Genomic DNA, 11,983 nt, shown 5'->3' with positions numbered 1-11,983 from the left:
GTGACATTTGTTAATTTCCAATCCGACGGAACTTTTCCAGCTGTTAAAGATTTATTGAATATGATGGAGAGCGGTTTACAAATTTGATGTTTGATTACTTTTAAGACCCTAGGAGTAATTTTGTCTGGACCAGGAGCTTTGCTTACTTTAATCTTTTCAATTGTGCGTAAAATGTCACTTTCTACGATAAGCACGCCACTTAACATATTTTCGGTCCTTCTAACCTCCGGCGGTTGAGGTGATAAACAATCTTCGTCGATAAATACGGATGCGAAGAAGTTATTTAGGATTGTAGCCATTTCATTTTCATCGTTCGTGTGGTTACTATTATCATTAGCAAGCGGTCCGATACCACAAGTGAGTGACTTTTTATTATCTACATAGCTAAAAAAATATTTAGGATTAGATTTACTCGTTTCCGCTATATATTCTTCAAGATTTTTCTTGCTTCGTTTTATTAATTTCTTGGTTTCGCGGCGAATTCTGTCCAACTCTAGTTTGTCAGCCTCACTCTGAGTTGATTATGTATCTACTATATACGCGTTTTTTAAGAGACAGGCTATTTTGAATTTCGTTATTCCACCATTTGGTTTTCTTCTTAAAAGCTGAACGTCTGTTACGATAGGGTACACATATGCTTATGGCATTGTTCATTATAATGTTCAATATTGTGGTGAAGGCCCCCTAACGATAGAAGATAGAAATATAGGCAACATGGCGGTGGAATTTAAGAGGTAGAAGACTATCAGTAAGAGGAGGAGAGATAATGAGACGAAAAGCCTTAGGCCCGTACCAAGAGTCACGAAGGTTTAGCGACGAAGATAGAAGGGAAGGACGGTGCGAACCTATAGTCACTAGGCGAAGGTCTGCGGGAGAGACGAAGGGAAGGCAAGGTCTACCCCGTGTCTTCCTTCAGACCTTCGAGGAAAAATATGTTTATTTTCCAAATTTGGCGTGGCAGATAGTTGCAGTTCAGTTAAAACAACCTAAGAAAATATTTTCCTTAATTGGAAAGTCGTATATTATAGTTGCAGCGAATATGTTTGTCTTGTTTATAACAACAGCACGCGCCTTCAAAGCACAGAGAAACCAGCCAGCAGGCGGGAACCTTCGTGGCTCACATTCTCCAACGATCTATGGTTTTTCAAATTCTTTCTCATTTCAGTTAAGACATCTGGCTCTGACAGTGCAAACAAAGGGTATCTTAATAATTTACTGCATGTAAATAACGATTAATAATGGAAAAAAACATGAAATAATAAATAATAACTGTTGAATGCGATGCTAGGCTATTTCGAATATTAGGCTACCCATGTTATTTATACATGCAACATCAAAATCCCCTGTGTATAGACACTTGCAGGGTCGTATGTCACTTTATATCCCTTAATGATATGAAATATGAGTATCTGAAAGGCTATAGATCGTTCGAGTATGATCAAACTATACTGTTTGATATACAAGTTGTTTCTTCGTGTTCTTGTATGGTATATTATCGATGCAAATCTTCTGTTTGCGGTTCATATACGATGGTTTGAGGATTTTTTGTATACACAAACATTCAAATGATCTTCACGCAATCACAAACTCACAATGCGCAGGTGCCACATCTACGTTCACGAGTGGACAGACGGAATGAAACGGACAATATTATGGCTGTAATAGCACCATGGAGGTATTATACCTCTATGAATAGCACTGTGTGTTTGTATGTGTGTGCGTGCATTAAATCTGGTGAAAAGAAGGCTGCAGTGTGTGTATGTGCATTTACCTTCCCGAGCGACTTGTGGTAAGGATTGAAGGCACGGTCTGAGGCCATGCCTACATTGTCGAAGGCAAGGTACGCGGCTCGACCTTCACGACTCTTGGTACGGGCCTTAGACTCCAATCTGTCCAGGAGAGCTGTGTGTGTGGAGCCCCCACATACGAAGGAGGACAAGGCCCCTGAATATGGATAGCAACTGTGCGGGGGAGAAGAACTGGAGGAGATACAGAACCCCCAACCTCGAGGAAGTTGATTTAGTGAGAGAGGAGATGTGACGTTTCGAGTTAAGATTTTGAGTTAAGGATAGACCGAGAATGTTTAGTGTTGAAGATGGTGACAGCTGAGGGTTGTCGAAGAATAGGGGATAGGTGTTTGGAAGATTGTGTCAAGTTGATAGGTGGAGAAATTGGGTTTTTGAAGCAATGAAGGACACAAGGTTCCTTTTAACCCAATCGGAAATTATAGTAAGGTCTGAGGTTAAGCGTTCTGCAGCCTCCAGCCTGGAGTCATGTAATTCCTGCTGAGATGGATGTTGAGATGGCAGTTTAGAAAGCAAAGACTTGTGCCAGACTTTATCGAAGGCTTTCGATATGTCTAGCGCAACTGAGAAAGTTTCACCAAAACTGCTGAGAGAGGGTTACTATACAGTAAGAGTTAGTTAAGAGAGCAAGAAGATCGCCAGTAGAACGCCCCTTCCGGAACCCATACTGTCGATCAGATAGAAGGTTAGAAATGGAGTATATATATATATATATATATATATATATATATATATATATATATATATATATATATATATATATATATATATATATACAGGACCTTCATCATATATGTTAAGCCCCTGTAAAAAAATCTTTAGGAAGCTCCTTTGATGTGATCATGGAACGCAATTTGTATTGGGTTTTCAGCAAAGAAACTGGAAGTTACATTGAAAAAAAATAAGTAAAGAACTGCTGTTTAGGATCTAGGGTATAGCTGTTATGGGGGTTTAAATTTACGAGGAAATCATTGTGTAGGTGATCTCTGGCTGTAGAAGAGGGTCTTCGGAGTTGACGGATATTTCCTCCACCAGTTTTCCAGCGTTACGGGATGGAGTTGTTGCTGGTCCGTTTCCTGCAAAAAATATAGTCATTGGTTATTCATGTCTTAGTAAGTGCTTGGTCAGTACTATTTAAGCTGTTGTACAGGAAAAAGTATCGTCTACTTGTCCTGTACTTATCCTGTTGTGGTCCTGTAGCAGGTCAGGCACCAGTGATGCATTGCCATCTCTTAAAAGAAAAATATCCAAAAGTCTAAGAAAAAGGCAAGGTCTTTTTTATGATAACAATAAATGTAATTATGAAGTTTAAAGAGTTTAATTTTTTTTAATGAAAAGTAACATTATTAAGTCTAATTTCTTATTAATATGAACAGATTTTGACACTATATAAATAAACAAGGATTTATGCAGAAAAATCCGTTAAATAAATAAAACAAATTGATTGAATTATTAATATTTTATTTTAAATCATGATTTTTTCCAACCCTGCTAATACTAATGTAAGCAATATATTAGACACTTACTGATCTGGGGCAATGCAACGGCTGACACAGAAGCAGTAATATGAGACGAGTTGGCCATGCTCGTCAGTGTGTCCGTCCTTCGGGAATCAGCTGCAAAAATGAAGTTCATTAGTATGCATGCACTGTTAAGTACTAAGTAGCTTATTCTGAAAACTGTGTAAATAGAAGAGGCATGATCCAAGTAAGAATGGTATCACTATTAAACACGTGCCAGTAACACTTATTTAAATCAAATAAATCGATATCATTGATTATTCTAGAAAAAAAAATCATGATTTTTTTCCAACTCTGCTGATACTATTATAAGCAATATATGAGACACTTACTGATCTGGGGCAATGCAACGGCTGACACACAAGCAGTAATATGAGACGAACTGGCCATGCCCGTCAGGGTGTCCGTCTTTCGGAACTCAGCTGCAAAAATTAAGTTCATTAGTATTCATGAAATGTTAAGTACTAAGTCGCTTCGCATCGCTTACGTGTTTCGCATCGCTTGCGTGTTTCGCATCGTTTATTATGGGGTTATGTACGCATATTTTTGGCCCAAAATGAGCGATCGGACCATTTTGAGATAAATGTTCCATCAACTCCGGCAAGCTTCTGACAAACTTTCTACGGAGTTTGAAATCTGTCTCTGTCTTTTAAATAACGTGTCTGGGCATTTAATTAAAGGGCACGCACGTGGCGCACATTGTTTACATTTTGCGCTCCACGTGGAACTTCACCACATCTTTGTTGGCCTAAAGATGAGTTTTTTTTCTAGCGTTTTGAATTTGAAGCAGGAAGCGCTATTTGGCATCATCACAACACTGAGTGGCGTGGCTCACTGCCTCAGCTCCCAGCGGACCTTTGTCCTTCATAAAGAGGGGATGTGTGTTACCACTCGTCTCTCTGCATCCTGCCTCTTTCTTCATCACGCAGTACCTTCACGAGGCAGTCCACCATGCCTAGACCAAGCAAGGCATCCAGAAACAGAAGAGAGATCCTGCTGAAAGCAAGAGAGGTGAGAGAGAAGAAGATGAATGGAGAAAAAGGAAGTAATTCAGGAGAGGCGCCAGCTCAGTCCCCGCCACCTACAGCAGCTGCTCGCGTCACGCCACCAGGAACTTCAAGCGCAAAGAAGAGGAAGCTTATTCTTTCAGCTTCACCTTCATCTTCCTCTACATCGCCTGAAGAAAATGTGATAGTGAGAAAAAGCGTGTTCACTACTATTGCTAGCAATATTGCCTGTAAAGTATGTCTTGGAACTGACGTTGCCAGTAACTTCATAACTCACCAAGCAGACACAAGTGTTGTGATACAGTGCAGTCAATGCAAGAATGTAATACTAAATAGTGTTCCTGATAACCAAGTGCAGACCACTGTAAAAAACATTCACTCAGTAACTCTGATGATAACTTACTTGTCAATGTTATTTGGACTAGCCTACTCTGGTGTTGAAAAGATTTGTGGCTTACTGAGCATCAGGCACTTTACTCGCGGGGTGTACAAGAGATACGCAAAGTACATAACTGACAAAACTGTTCAGCATACAAAGTCTTTGTTAGAACAAAGCAGAAAGGCTGTTTTCAGTTATTATGCCCAAGAACTTGACAGACACCCCGATGAAGATGGCATACTAGATGTTGACGTTAGTTTTGACGGGACTTGGCATACTCGGGGTCACTCTTCTTTTTTTGGTGCTGGAGCAGTCATTGATGCAAACACTGGTCTAATATTGGACTATGAGACCTGTGGAAAGATCTGTCAACTTTGCATTGTCATCAAAGCTTGCCATGACAGGAAAGAAATGACTGACACTGAGTTTGCCAGGTGGGAGGAGAACCACGCTCCCTCTTGCCAGGTGAACTATACAGGTACCTCAGGGGGAATGGAGGCTGCAGAGGCTCTGGCATGTTGGAACAGATCTCTTTCTCATAATATGAGGTACACCAACTTTATTAGTGATGGTGATAGCTCGGCATACAGTTGTGTAACATCATGTAACAACGGAGAAGGACCATACGGGAAAGATCACTTGGTTGAAAAGATGGACTGTATAAACCATGTGGCAAAGAGGCTTGGAAATGGACTAAGAAATTTGAGAAAGGAAACACAGACTGTAAAAACAAAGAGTGGAAAAACTGTGAAGAGATCTGTACTTGGTGGACAGAATAAGTTGACTGACAAAGTTATCACTCGCCTGCAGTTTTACTTCCGGAGAGGCATTACAAGAAAGGTGAACATGACGGAAGAAGAAATGAGGAATGACATCATGTCATCTTTTGAACACTGCTCATCAAGCGACACCACTCCAAAGCATCATCTGTGCCCTAAATCTAGTGACTCCTGGTGCTTTTACCAAAAGGCTCTGGTCTTAGGGGAGATACCACCCAGCCACAGCACGATGAAAGTTTCCTTTTCACTTGAGCCAGACCAGCTTCAGCTTGTACGGAAGGTTTATGAAAGATTAGTTACTGATGAGATGATGAAAAGATGCCTCAAAGGGCATACACAAAACCCTAATGAGTCATTCCACAGCAGATTGTGGCAGTACTGCCCAAAACACCTAAACACATCAAAGAATAAACTTGACTTTTCTGCGGCTCATGCAGTCAGTTTGTATAATGCAGGGTACAAAGACAGTGCTATTTATGAAAACCTGGGCCTAGCACTTTCACACATTACTGAAAAATACCTTGAAAACCAAGATATGAAGATGGATGTACCTTTGAAGAAGAGAATGAGAAATAAGCGCATGCAGAAGGAGCTACACTACTCGCCTGGAGGGCACTGATCCATCTTGACATCTTGACACACTCAACTTCAGATGCCGTTTTCTCAAAACGTAAGTTTTTACAATTCAAGTTGCTATAACTTTTTTTATTTGTTGACCAATTTTCACCATTCTTGTGGCATATTACTTGTCAGATAATGCCCTATAAATCTCCGATTTTACATTTTGTCTTGGTGTGAAAAAAAAATAGCTAAAGATTTTCAAAGTTCATAGAAAACGGGATTTTTCTAAGTGGAATGTTTCTTGCCTTGTTACATAAAAACTAATATATATATTAAAAAAATAAAATCGGAGGATTGAAATATAATCAAAAAAGGAATTGCTAGGCAGTGTTTGGATGGAAACTGATCATTGGTGTTGGATCATTTGGCGAATTAAAAATGCTACTAAATTTTTCAAAAATTAATTTTCACTCATTTATTTTTACAGGTATCATCTCCAAATTTGGACACAGAGGGTTTTGAAGTGAGACTAGTTTTCAATAAATATTTCAGACAGCTAAGTAAAGTAGTTTCATATTCATCGTATTTAGCATGCCTACCCCCTTATTCTGAAAACTGTGGAAATAGAAGATGCATGATGCAAGCAAGAATGGCACCACTATAAAGGGAATGCCAGGGGCGAGCATAGGTGAAGGTGATATGTTTTTATTTTATTTTTAATTTATATGGCGAACTTATGTATAAGTACAATTTCGATTTGAGTATATATCCACAAGAAATTATTTCATTTGGATGTATAATTCCGATGTGGTGAATATTATAGTGAAGCTAATTAGCTCACATATATTATAGGATAACACTAGACCATATCCTGGCAGACCAAATTCTGTTGTGTGTAACGAGAGATTAGACCTTTGGTAAGAACTTTTATGAGAGTGTTTTTATCAATCTCTCATCTTTTATTTATTATTTTTTTCTTTCAAATACTGATAGAATCCTGTAGAATTTTTTAAAAAAATATAAAAATTAAATCAATAACATATTCCGTTTTTTTTTATTCTATACACAATAAACTACACATTTATACACTCAAAAGGCAAAAGGAATTACTTGACTACATTAAATAGTAACTGAGATATGCTACATTGAAATAGAAAAGCCTTCATTTTTCAGGAGGCTACTTTTAAAATTAAAAGGAATGCTTGCGCCATATTTAAAAGCCCCCGGCCTCATAGTCACCCACAGCATGTTTTCCAGGTATCTGTTTTATCTTCCTCCATTCCCTGTCACGTTTTCTGTCTCTTAGTTGGAGGAGTGAACGGTTCTCCAAGCAACATAAGTATAGAGTCTGTGTCTCCTCTAGCTTCCTCTTCATACTTTGACGCGCCTTCTCCGCATTCTTCCTCCTATTTTGAATGTGTTTATTTACCCCACCCATGGTTGCTGTACGACTAACATGAATGCACGGATGTGTAAACGAATTCTATAGGCAATGAGGGCTAAGTCATAAAGCCCACCCTCACATTCTCAAAGATGGGGATGTAATGAGCTTTAAATAGTATCATAGGGCATTCCCTTGCAGACAGCAGTTGCCAAAAGCATTCAGGAAGGTGCTTTTTATGGCAAGAAAAAAAAAAGCCGTAAAAATGTTTTATTTATTACAAGATATAGTAGGTTATGTGCATATGAAGGTTGCCAGAAGTTTATAAAATAATAGATATTTAGAAAATAGATACAGGCATAAGACTTTGTAGGAGTGTTGCCACTATCATAGGCAAATAATTGAAATAATTCACAGATTTTCGTCCACGGGTCAGAAATATGGGTATCTAGTGGCCTGGGATTCCCATAAACATGTGCCAGTAACACTTATTTAAATCAAATAAATCGATACTTTTGATTAGGAGGAGAAGTAGGGAATGTAATATTCCACTCTTGGGATGGTATTACTTCCTTATCTTAATTGGAAAATATTAGTAAGTGTGTTTGTGAAGTACATGAGGGACTTCTCCAAATTTCAGTGATTTTTCCCCATAATGTATCACCACTGAATGTCATTGCTCAAACTTAAGCCAGTTACGTAGCTATAAATGGCCCAAGTTCTATGCTCATCACTTTGTGGTACTGCATCACAGGGAATTTTTCACTCTTATTGCAGTTTCTCAAAAGTAGTCTTCTTACTTATTACAGTCTTATAAATAACTTATATACCCCACTTAATGTTATGGGAACATACCCATATGGGTCAAGTCTTCAATAAAGACACTTGGAATTTCATTAGAGATGTGGAGATCCGAGTAGTAACTCAAGAGGCATGAAAAAATAATTGATTAGCTTAAAATACAACATACATTGATGTAATAAAAAGCAAGTGTTGATCCATTATATTACAGTATATTGCATTGCAACAGTACGACACAATCAGGTAACTATTTTCAAACATTCTAGTATGGCAAAGTAGAAATCGATTCTTAAAAAAATAAAAAAATGTGAGACTTACATGGGTAGGCATCATTGTCATGCCCACAACCTAAGTCGTTTACTTCGTTGCCAATAATTTGAAGGACTCTTTCTGTGTCGCTGCTATTGTAGTAGAGAGGAGCAGCACCACCCCCAGTTTTCCCCTACTGGCGTTTTCCCTCCGCATGTTCACGTTTCACCCTGTAATACATATTACACCATATTATTACACAAGACTCATCAAATTGTATATCATCAAATAAGCAATATGATTCGGATAATATGCATTTAAAGGTCACTGCATTTCAGATTTCTCAATGCATTATGCATGGAAAAGATCAAACAATTCATTTTGGAGATAGGAAACACTATATGGGATAGTAAACATTAATGGTAATTCTTCTAAAGTATGCCCGTCACTTGGTGAAGAGTTGACAACAAATATAAAAATTGTTAGGTTGTAAAGAGATAACAATGATTGGTTATATGCACACTTTCATATCTCATTTCCTAATATACTAACTGCTCTTCTGTAGTCCTTTATGTGTGGTTGTAACCTTCCATCCTCTCAGGAAACAATAGGAAAACAATGATTGAAAATGGTGTCGTACCTGTGTTTTTTTATGCGCACAGGGTATATGATACAAAGAACTATTTCACGGAGTCAATGCAAGTGTGTGTGTGTGGGGTGGGGGGTAGGATAAACAAAAATAACAAACGCACATCAGTTGCTATGCCGAAAACCAGCCAGCAATATTGGCTCATGAGTTGGGAGTGCTGGTGCAATAATCCTCCCATTTGATATCCAACAGTACATTAATATTATAATAACGTCTTGAAAATAACCCTGACACATTTATAACAACAGAGGAGTAGTTGGAAAGCTGAAATATTCTAGTCCATAGGTGAGACAGATATACATAGGGACATTTTGGGTTTTTAATATCCTAAGGCAGGGCTACTTAATTATTATGAGCAAAGGTCCAGTTAGACAATTCAAATGTATGTAGAGGTCCGGATATATACTCCAACTGGATCCCTGGCTCCAGGAGTAGAAAGTATAATTAGATAACATGAAGATCCTGCTGATGAATTCTTCCAAGTGTATTTCGTCGACTGACTGTTGGGCCTACAGTCAGTCGAGGATATACACTTGCAAGAATTCATCGCCGGGACCTTCATGTTATTTAATTATACTTTCTAATCCTGGAGTCTGGGGTCCAGCTACGACACTCACAGGTCCGAATTCGGACCGCAGGCCGCCAGTTGAGTAGCCCTATCCTAGGGATTCACAGAATAGATAACTTACTTGGCTTTGATCCGTTCCCATGTCTTCATCAGCTGCTGTGCAGTTCTCTGCGTGTCGCAGCCTGTGGCGTTGAATCGGGCCGCCACCCTCGCCCAAGCCTGTTTCTTGAGGAGCACCATGCGACCGTCTGTATTTTTATTATGTAGAACCGCTTCCTGACTAGTTAAATCAATAAGCAAGTCTTTTGCCACGGCTCTGATGGGGCTCCACCTCTTTTCAAATGCCACCATGCTTGAAGGGGTGGTACTAAAGGGCAGAAAAGAGATAGCAGAGCACGAACACGTATGCACTCCCGGGCTGTAAAATATAAACGCTGGCCACCAGGGATGCCAACCCTATCACTCACTCTCTATGTTTCCAATTGTACCTATATTTGCCATTGAGTCAACCATTTTGCTCGTGATTATACATTGAAAAATATGTATGATTACACTAATATATGTACAATGCTTCAAATATCAATATTTCCGTGTAGAGGTGTATACAGAGGTTAGCGGAGGAAGGGGTCGTGATCACGTTATAGTATCCGGCAGAAAGGGGCCACTGTTTAAAGGAAGAGGAAGAGGAAGGTTTAGGCTGGGTTCACACGAGACACTTTTAGTGGTCAGTGGCCGCCACAAAAAGTGGCCACCACAAAAAATGGTCGCCACGAAAAATGGTGGGTAGGTGCACTCTGCACACGAGCCACTCGGTGGCAGCCACTAATGAGGTCAGTGCGTGGCGTTATGGATCTCGTAGAGGCAGCAGCTGTCTGTGCTCTCTTGGCAAAAAGCGCTGAAGAAAGTACTGCCATGGGCTCACCCCATATATACTTAGCAACAGACTACTGCGTGTAGCATTCCAGACATTATTTACAGAGCTAAAATAACACGATATTTTGTTTTACTACTTCAGGTCACATGATAGGTTTAATCATTTTATGACAATAATTGGTCCACGTACGGCAGGACATCAACATGATAAATTGTGCCCCAGTAGAACAGAGACGCGGTAATCTTAATGTAAGACTGAACATGAAGAATATTAAGTCACATTGGATGTAATTTATTGACATAATTCAGCAGTCTTGCGGTTACATAACATTTTCTCCTTTCTACTTCCGGGTAAATAAAACTTCCACATTCAGTAATTAATCCATACCAGAATCAATTAATATGCAAAACTGTGAAACGAAATGAAACATTAGTTTTGAAAGCATATAAGAGCTTATTCATTATATCCTGAGCACAAGTTATGCCTGAAGGTCATACTTATACATCATTATGACAGTTAAAATTCAGGTGTTCAAGTGTCAAGACAGAGGGAAAGCGCCGGGTGGCAGGGTGGTGGTCACCGATAGTGGCTCGTGTGCACGCTGCCATTTGAACAATGGTATCTATCCCTGGCCGCTGTGGCCGCCACAGTGGCGTGGTCGGAAAAATGGCTCCGCCACAACTCGCCACTGTTTTGTGGCGACCACAAAAAAGTGGCCCGTGTGCATGCACCCACAGAGATGTGTATGTTCTATTTTGACCATTATTTTGTGGCGGCCACTGACCACTAAAAAGTGGCTCGTGTGAATCCAGCCTTAGGCTGTGTAGGCTTAGGATGTATAAGTATGACCTTCAGGCATAACTTGTGTTCAGGATATAATGAATAAGCTCTTATATGCTTTCAAAACTAATGTTTCATTTCGTTTCACAGTTTTGCATATTAATTGATTCTGGTATGGATTAATTACTGAATGTGGTAGTTTTATTTACCCGGAAGTAGAAAGGGGAAAATGTTATGTAACCGCAAAGACTGCTGAATTATGTCAATAAATTACATCCATGTGACTTAATATTCTTCATGTTCAGTCTTATATTAAAATTACCGCAAGTCTCTCTTCTACTGGGACACAATTTATCATGTTGATGTCCTGCCGTGCTATTGTACGTGGACCAAATATTGTCATAAGATGATTAAACCTATCCTGTGACCTCCTGAAGTAGTACAAAACATATCGTGTTATTTTAGCTCTGTAAATAATGTGTGGAATGCTACACGCAGTAGTCTGTATAAGGTGAACCCATGGCAGTACTTTCTTCAGCGCTTTTTGCCAAGAGGGCACAGACAGCTGTTGCCTCTACGAGATCCATAACGCCACGTACTGACGTCATTAGTGGCCGTCACCGAGTGGCT

This window comes from Eriocheir sinensis, chromosome 7, assembly GCF_024679095.1.
Source record: "Eriocheir sinensis breed Jianghai 21 chromosome 7, ASM2467909v1, whole genome shotgun sequence".
NCBI lineage: Eukaryota > Metazoa > Arthropoda > Malacostraca > Decapoda > Varunidae > Eriocheir > Eriocheir sinensis.
The sequence above is the reverse complement of the archived record's forward strand: the minus strand, read 5'-3'. Positions refer to the sequence as shown.